This window comes from Etheostoma spectabile, chromosome 5, assembly GCF_008692095.1.
Source record: "Etheostoma spectabile isolate EspeVRDwgs_2016 chromosome 5, UIUC_Espe_1.0, whole genome shotgun sequence".
Classification (NCBI taxonomy): Eukaryota; Metazoa; Chordata; class Actinopteri; order Perciformes; family Percidae; genus Etheostoma; species Etheostoma spectabile.
In genome coordinates this window covers 773310-782447 of record NC_045737.1, presented here as the reverse complement: position 1 = coordinate 782447, position 9138 = coordinate 773310, and the positions used below count along the sequence as shown (strand labels likewise).

Below are 9138 nucleotides of genomic sequence, written 5' to 3'. Positions count from 1 at the left end.
TCTCCACCCCACACTGGTCCAACAGAGAGCAGCTTCTCTAAGAGGCTCCGACAGCTTTCGCTGACGCACGGACCACTACAGGAAATCATTCCTACCACAGGCAATAAACTCTTTAACACATTATCACTGGGTGCTAGATAAGAGCCTGAGACACCACAATCCTGCACTAAGTGCAACCTGTACAATTGGTTTATTTACATTTTAGCATACTATTTAAGCAGTTGCACATTTTGTTTTCCCATCCTGTATATATTCAAATATTTGTTCTTATATTTTTATTTCTATTATTATTATTATTTCATGTATATTGTATGTATGTATATTGTATCCTAGTATTTCACTTTTGTTTATATTCTGTGCTGTGTGACTGATGTATGTTTGCTGCTGTAACACCATAATTCCCCATTTTTTTGGGATCAATAAATATCTATAATATAATCTATCTATAATAATAATCTATCTATCTATCTATCTATCTATCTACTATCTACACATTCAGACAGAAAGAACTACAGTGTACCTGGTGAGTCTGCTCCCACATCACCCCCGGTGATAACACTCTTTGCCTCACTCAGCATTTTAAGCTTTTGTATTTGCCATTCAGTCAATTTGTGGATTATAGCTGGTTCCAGGTATGTCCTGGCATGTCTTCTGAAGGCATCATAAGTATGTGTTCTCAGCTGCATTGCCTCAAAAATCTATACAATGATCACAGTACCTTTTTTCATTTTCAAAAATGAAGCACCACAAAAGTAAATGTCAGCAGACAGCTGAAGGTTGCCCATAGGGGTGCTTCCAGTAACTGGCGGACTCTTCCACTGTCTGAATAACTGCCAGTGAGGGCATAGTTGGTCAATACAGGACATTACAGACCCTTGTGCACACAGGGCAGGTCTCAAACAGGCTGAGGAGGCATTGCTCAAAAACAATGTATTTTGCATCAATCTTGAGGATCATGGCCTGCATAGGGAACATCTGCAACCACCTCCTCCTCAAATTCAACAACGTACTGCTGTGATGCAATAGTAAAAGCCATCTTCAACACACAATCTAGCATTCAGTCATATCTTTTGTATACAGACACATTCATACCTATTGTCCAAATTATTTTCACCAGCCTCCCCCACAAAAGGAAATGCAATTGATTGAGATCAGACCAGTCAGCGATAATACAGATGAATAGTTGTGTTCCTACTGTAAATAGTTCACTAATGTGTTGTGAATGGCTCACACATTTGATGAAAGTAGCTACTCAGTCATCATGGTAACATTCTTAGATAACACTGCTCTGCTAAATGCTACTCAGTCATAATGCTACACAAACACCATAAGACGTCTGGTTTTGTAAGAATAATTAGAAAGGTTACCTTTGCTTCGTATGTGAGGTCTTAATGTCATATGAGACAGTTGTGTCCCGCGAGATGCCACACGTGGAATATGTTTCTTGTGATGTACTCTAAAATTAAAAAAATGTGTAAATAAATATACTGACGCCTATATATATATATATATATATATATATATATATATATAATATATATATATATATATATACACTGTTCTCACGAGATTGACTAGATATCATTTGAAATAAAAACGTTTCCAGTTGTGTTGTCGAAGCAAACGGGATCAACATAGCTAGCTAACTAGGTCAGCAGCGTTACAGCTTAGCTAGCAACCAAACTATCAGGATTCTACTCAGTTGCAGTTAGCTTTCTTGCTGAAATACCAAAAAAATTAACCTGACAAAGTGGACAAACATGTATTGTGAACTGCAGATGTAGCTACATGACAACACAGGGTATTTATTCAAATGAAACAGTTAGGAAAATAATACGTTAGCCCCTTTGCCAATACACTTGATCATCACACATTCTACCTGTGCTAGCTACAGGACACATTAGCATCGTTGGAACAGCCCCTTTTTTCAGCAACAGCGGCTTAGCATGATTTAAATTGTCCAAAGTTTTGAAAACTGTCTTTGGTAAAATGGTTTGAGCAAATTAATAATTGAGTATCAAACTTCACAGGGATCTCCTTATAGTAGAGTGACCAGATTTCTCAGACAAAATTACATTTTGGACATTTTCAGCTCAAAAGCGGAATTACCTCCAAAACACGTCAGGTTTTTATTTTTGTAAAACTTAAAACAGGGACACTAGACCTAGAGCTGTTTCCCCCAACAGACAGCATTACAGAAAGGATTTCTAAGGAGGTCGACCTTTCTGTTAAAGATTAAGATCCTTTTTTAAAACATAAAAGTCCGCGAAATTGCGTTGGCTAAACCCACCAGACTCCATGTAAACAATCAGTAATTTTAGCATTGTAAAACACGGCTTTCTAAAACATCTCTGAGCTCTGAGCAGCACTGCTTGATCGGCTCCGTTTGGTCAGTGTTTTCTTTCTTTCACTCCAATTTCGGGTCTGTAAGTCACAGTGAAAACCGGGGACATTTCCGGGGACAGATCCAGGTCACCAAAACCGGGGACGTCTGGTCACCCTGCCTTATAGAGAAACATCAGCCATGCCCGTTGAGTGGTTGCTTCCTTGAGAAGACTATGAGAAGTGTCTCCGTTCCCTGTACAGCCTGGAGCACTGCATTTACGACCCTGGTTCAATGTCAATATCCTAGAAAATATTCCAAACTTTCTTCTTTGTAAATCCCGTCAAAGAACACGAGCAGCGTTCTCAGTCAGACATCCACTAGACCTAACTACATTCTGAACTGTTCTCAGGTCAGTGGCCTGAATGTACATTTTGGGGTGTGACCGTTCTCTTAATACATCCTGAGATGTTGACGTCATCTTTAAGCTTTGTTGGGATTTGCCTGTTTTCAGCGTCAGTTTCAAAATGTGAGATTTGCAGAGGACAGGCATGTCAATATGATTTTAAGCTTCTATGTATGTCCAATTTACCCACCGAATTGTCGTTATTTACATATGACAAGGTAAAATGTTTTGCATTCTATCACTCCTTTGAGCAATAAAACTTGAAAACTTACAAGGGGGATTGCTTTTCATAGGCCCTGGCCTGCTAACAGCGTAACTTTCAGCTACATGTCAAAGGTAATTGGTAGTTTTCAAAAGCTCATTTTCCTTTTCTTTGTAGTTAACCTGTTACAGAAAGCTTGCTGCTGGATTCATTTTTTTCCTGGTAACATTGTTTCTTTAGACACCATGGAGGAAAAATCCTTGCAATAGCTGTTTTCTTAATGTGATGTTGGATCTGGTACCAACCATCTGACCGCCTACAAAGCCACTTTAATCATGCAAATCAGCAGAATCTGAAAATTAATCCATCAACTGCCTCTCTGCATGATTTACACTTTCATGATGCACTGTCTGGAGGAGCACTTCAGGAAGAGTGGGAATGCCAAGTAGATGGACACAGAAGCTAGTGTCAGTGAGTTGTTTTCAGCATTTTGTTTAAGGAGGTACTGTGTTCACAAATGTGGCTGTTCAGCAGTGTTGAAACACATTAGGGAGGCTGTGCACTGTCTCAGAGTATTGCCCCAGACAACATCTTTACACACAGCCTAATCTATATCCACAACGTTCCACTTCTGGGATTGTTCAGATGCCACTGGAAATTCGGCAGGATGGCTTTCATTTCGGCCGGATGTCTATTACTTTTCACTTCTTTTGTGTTGCCGTTCTAAACTCTGGTCGATTTAATGAGGACTATGGTGAACTGCTCCTCAGATCTCTGCAGGGTAAATCCAGACAGCTAGCTAGACTATCTGTACAATCTAAGTTTTCTGTTACACAACTAAATCAGTCTTTGAACGTGCACGTTCCACCAACACAAGTTCCTTCCCGAGGCTATTTTGCAGAGGTGCCATTGGTCCGTGCGGCGCTTAGCACCACCCAAGATGATTAGAATTGGTTTAAAGAAATGGCAATAAACCAGAGCATGTTTTTCTCTATCCCCGGAATGCTGTGTGGACTAGCCAGACCTTCCTCTGGCACAAGTTACACTCAGTGCCTTTACATGCACAGCATTAACAAGGGTATGATCTTACCTGGGCTAAGTTCTCTTCATATATGTACATGAGCGGGGAGGAATGGAAAGAATAACAGTAACTCTACTTCCGGTACAGGTGGCACTCTGCCAACATACAACTGGTCGGAATAAGGCGTTTTCTTCCAGTTGACCTTTGTCAAAATCACAACAGCTTGGAGAGTGGGGAGAACATGGACGACCTTTCAAGACATACATTTCGTACTCACCATGTCAAAGTCCTCAGTAGGTTTAAAGGTTGTTTTTGTCGCCATTGCTTCCACCTGCCCTCTTCTATTTCTGGGTCAAATACATTGCATCAGAGTTGGGAGGGGCGGTTATAGTCTCCCATTGCCGGACCTTCCTCAACAGTGGTGCGGAGGAGGGTCTGGCTAGTCCACACAGCATTCTGGGATAGGAGAAAAACATGCTCTGGTTAATCGGCATTTATTTTAAACCAATCACAATTGTCTTTGGCGGCACTAAGCGCAAGACAGAGCCGCGGTGCCGCTGCAAAATAGCCTCGGGAGTATTGTGAATACACACTAGGGCGGTTATAACCTACGGAGCATGCACAGATGTATAACCCGAGCTTACCCCGGTTAAAGTGTACAGTATATATTTAAGAATACACTGGTTACTAAATAAGTTTTCTTGGGTTGTTAACCCGGTTATGAGATTCCGATTTCAACCAGAGTAAGGTGTTTATATGGCGTTTTAAAAACCTGGGTACTGCCTTAATCTGAATATAATCGGATTTTCAAACTGACCAACATTGGTGACTTTTCAAACGAAAGAAAGTAGGATGGCTCGTGATAGCGGCTTTAGAAAATTAGAGACCTGAGAACTGTCAATAACACACTGCTCTTTAATACTTTTGCAAGAGGATAGTCAAGAATGGAAATGGGGATGTATTTTGTTCTTTTAATGTGTCCCAGTTTGGAGAGTCATCATTTTCTTTTAGTTTTCACAAGACCAAGATATTTTAACAAACCCTCCATTGTCTTCTGGCTGTTATGTAAACCAAGAAACTTATCTTAGGCAATGAATTACAAATGTCGACTACCTGTGGTCTTTTATTTTAAGTCTGCTTCTCATGTGAGGCATTTAGCAACGTTGTTACTGCCAATTTCACACCTCTCTGACAACAAATCCAGTCACAGATGCCAAAGAAAGTATGAACAAGATAAATGTCATCTGGTTTACAAAAAATGGAACTTGTATTCAGCAGATAACAGATGTGATGCACCGTATGCTGTCTATCCTGTTCAATATGTCCTCTTGAGAAACACACCTACCTTAGACACACACACATACAAAAGGATTTACTCAAGAGTTCATCTAAGCTCATTACTCCTATGGGCACTTGTGTGCATACAAATCACATTTCTGCTAGTATTCTATGTTGATTGTGGCAGCTTTTCCGAACTGATTTTCCTCAGTCTTGTGGTAAACGTTATGTACGCCCCTTGTGTGAACTGCTGCTGTGTGCGTTGGCTTCAGTTAACACTTTTAATCGTGTTTCATTGGGCTGGCGTGGCAGAATGCTTGACTTTTTGCTTTATCTGAAGAAAGATTAGATGCTACTGCTGTAAAAGAAGAGGTCAAAAAAGCAACACAACACAAAAACAACTCTTTCCATTGAGCTGTGACCAGGCCCGCATTAACCTGCAGTTAGGCAGTATTTGTATTTAAATAATTTACAATAATATTATAGAACAATTCATGGTGAAAACAGCAAGAAAACATGTAGGTGACAATTCAACATATAAAAACATAATATAATGCATTAAGGCCCTCAAATATGTATCCACCTGTTGTGGTTGTGGATTTTTCTGTTGCCAGTTTGCACATTTTTGTTGCTGTTTCCTGTTTTGTTTATTGATTATTGTGTATTTGTTCTGTTTTCTGTTTCCTCCCTTGTCTTGTCTCGTTGTAGTTCCTGTCTTTTGTCTTCCCATGCGTGTCTGTATGTTCTGTTTTCTGTTTTATTTTGATAGTCTGGTTTTCTGTCTAGCCTTGTCTAGTTATACTTCCTGTGTTTTCAGCCCCACCCTGATGTGTTTCACCGGCTGTATCACCTGTTCCGTGTTTGCTCGTTACCTCGTGTATTTAGCCTCTGTGTTCCCTTTGTCTTGTGTCAGATCATTTTTTGTTTTTCCTATCAGTGTGTTCACTTTGTGCCTGTGTTTGGACTCTTCCCTGCTGTCTTTCTTCTCCTGTGAGTTTTCTCTGAGTTTTTTCCAGCCTTTTGTTTTTTGTCATAATTTTTGGACATTCATTGTTGCCTGCTTCCTTGGGACTCCTTGTGTTGTTTACTGCTTTTTGGATCCCTTGCTGGTTTCTTCTGTAAGAAATTCTGCCCTTTTTGTTATTAAATCCTGAAATGCAAACTTATCCTGCCTTATCTCTGCATTTGGGTCCCCAATTCCCTGAACTGTAACACCGCTTCTAGATCAACTTCTCATTTTATGTTATCTCTGCTCATCAACACACATCTCTCCCTACTCTTTTGCCTTTTCTTGTTGAGCAAATAACCTCTTTCAGTGTGTCGCTTTAATGATATATTAAGTCATTTTAATTGATTTATAAACCCCTGGACTGTATTAGCTTAAATGTATTTCAGCAAGATTTCTGCTCATGTTTAAAACTTTGTGCACATTCAAAATAAAACTCAAAAAATCCCATCTGTGTTCTGAGATTTGGAAGAGTTGTGATATTTTGATTAAAAAGTTGTTATATTAGGAAAATAAAAGTCGTAACTTGATACAAGTGGTAACTTGATGCAGTCACAATATTTTATGAAAAACTAAAAATCCACCTGCCGTACAGTCTGCTGTGCATTACGTTATTCTTTTGCAGTACAGCAGTGCACAGGCCGTCTGACAGACACAGACCCCTGTTTGGGTGTATGAATGAGACAAAGTTTAGAGAAGTGGCTGCACGCTGCACTGCAGTAGGTAGAAATCTACAGCAGAAATACATGAAGCAGGCATGTACGCATCACCACACTTCTGCAGCAACATGCACAGCAGAGTGCCTCCGTTATAATCATCAGAAGCAGCTACACAGAATAAAGAAGCTGCGCTGCTCGTCTCTATTTTTACAGAACGGAGACAGAGAGTGACGGACGGGTCTGTCATAGCTTTGTGTGTTTGTGCCTGGCCATATTAGCAAGTCTGAACCAACAAGAAGACAGAGGAGTAGGCAGCGTGCAACTTTGGTGGCGGGCTTTAGGCTGCCCACCCAATCAGAAGTTAGAAAGGCACTCGTATTTTTAGTGCTAATTATTCCATTGGCTGAACACATTTTCTTATATCTTGTTTGGGTGGATTGAGTGATGGACAGAAAATTCGACAAAGAAGAAATCAATGTTAATTTTTTATTGGCTCATGAAAGGCCCCTCTTCTTTATAGGCCCCTTGGTTTTGACAGTGAGACGAAATTCACAACCATGAACATTGGGAAGTTCCAATTACATACACATAGACTGCGATTTGCCAGGGAAATGCATTGGATTTTGATCCTTTCTGGTCTATACATCCCAGTCTATAGTTCCACAGAACGATAATATTCGGGCCCTTGCTCATCCTATTTAGTTGCTACAGAGCCCCTGGACGCCAGCTGTCCAAAATATCAAATTATCACAATGTGACTAGTGCACCAGCACTGTCTTCTTTTTCATTCATTCAAACCTTTATTTAACCAGGAAAAAAAACTTGAGATTAGTCATCATAAAAAACCTTCTAAAAAATGATGTTCCCATACAACTACTGTAAAATCCATTTTCAATTACATTTGGGGGGAAACATTTGACCAAGATCATGTTAGAGTTTTACAAAGTCATCGTAGCACTTTTTGTAACCTTTAATTTATGTAAGATATTTTAGCCCTCAGTCATTCAGTCATTCAGTCTCATTGCAGTTTGTGAAATGGTCACTTTATCTATTGTTGTATTTATCTATCTATTGATTTGTGTACAGGTCACATTAATGTCGTTATGTTCGCGTGTTGATTACGACTTTTGAAGTAATGTATTTCAATGGGAAGCCTATTTCATGATCACAGAACGATTACGGTAACAAGTAGTATTGACAAGCTTAAAATACGCACAAGGAGGTTGGTCGGGGTGGTGGATGGGTCAAACAACACAGGACTTTCACCCAGGAGACCGGTGACTGGGGACCGCGTGTTGCAGTTATTTTCTGTGTTATTCTCTTCCTTACCACAACTGTCCTCTTGTTGTCAGTGCGTCCTGTGTGTGAAGGTACTTTTCCTCGGTGTTTTTTCCTAACCACAAGCATCCTGCTGTTGTGGCCGGCGTGTGGCGTTTTATTTCCCTGTTTTTGCGTGCCACAGAGACGCGGGTCATGTCCCCGCACAAGCTTTTTCCACGTCCCATATGTAGCATTTCATTTCCCCATTGTTGCATTCCCCAGAGCCTCCCAGTGTCACGGCAGATTGTGAAATGGTCACGTTCGAAAATCGTAACCTGTACATGAAAAAAACGACAATAACGTGAACGTACAAGGACATGTTGAAACAAACGTAACCTGGCTAGGTGGTGTGTGCACAGTCTGCCCGAGGATTGAACACTGATTCTATGTAGGCTTGGAAAGGCTTGGGGTAAAGGGGGTCTGCGGCTGACAGAGCCCCACACCGGTATCTAATTTAACCATGGGCCTCAATGGGGATTGACTTCATTTTGGAGCCAGCCTCAAGTGTGCATTGCACACATTGTGAACTGCAGTTTTTGGAACTTGCATGTGTGCTTAATGTCTCAAACCCAGAGGTTGCTGCTTGACAATGACAGTCATTTGCTTATGGCTTTTTATGCTTTGTTTTTTTGACTTTCTCTTCAACCCTAATGGCTTTATAGACAAAGTTCCAAAATTGGAAGGTTTTCTTGCACAAGGTGCAACTGGATTTAGATGTGTTATTTTCAACGGGCTTCAAATCAACACTAAATGAGCTGTTCTCAAGCCAGATCTTGGTGAACTTGCATTATCTTATAAGATGAAAGTAATGTTACAGTCTTTGCCGATTGTCCACACACTGAAATCAAAAGTATTACACAATTATCCAAACCTTACACTCAAGGAGCAAAACTTTGGCCTAGATGTTCACCACTATAAGCACA

The 9138-nt window shown here is 40.3% G+C and overlaps 1 long non-coding RNA gene across 1 annotated transcript; it reads right to left on the bottom strand.

The window, feature by feature from the left end:
• Positions 1-584: 584 nt before the first annotated feature.
• On the bottom strand, positions 585-8708 carry LOC116689715 (uncharacterized). Its single transcript, XR_004332078.1, has 3 exons — positions 8698-8708; positions 2222-2225; positions 585-698 (listed from the first exon to the last, which is right to left on the bottom strand). It is a non-coding gene; the product is annotated as an uncharacterized LOC116689715 (long non-coding RNA).
• Positions 8709-9138: the final 430 nt, after the last annotated feature.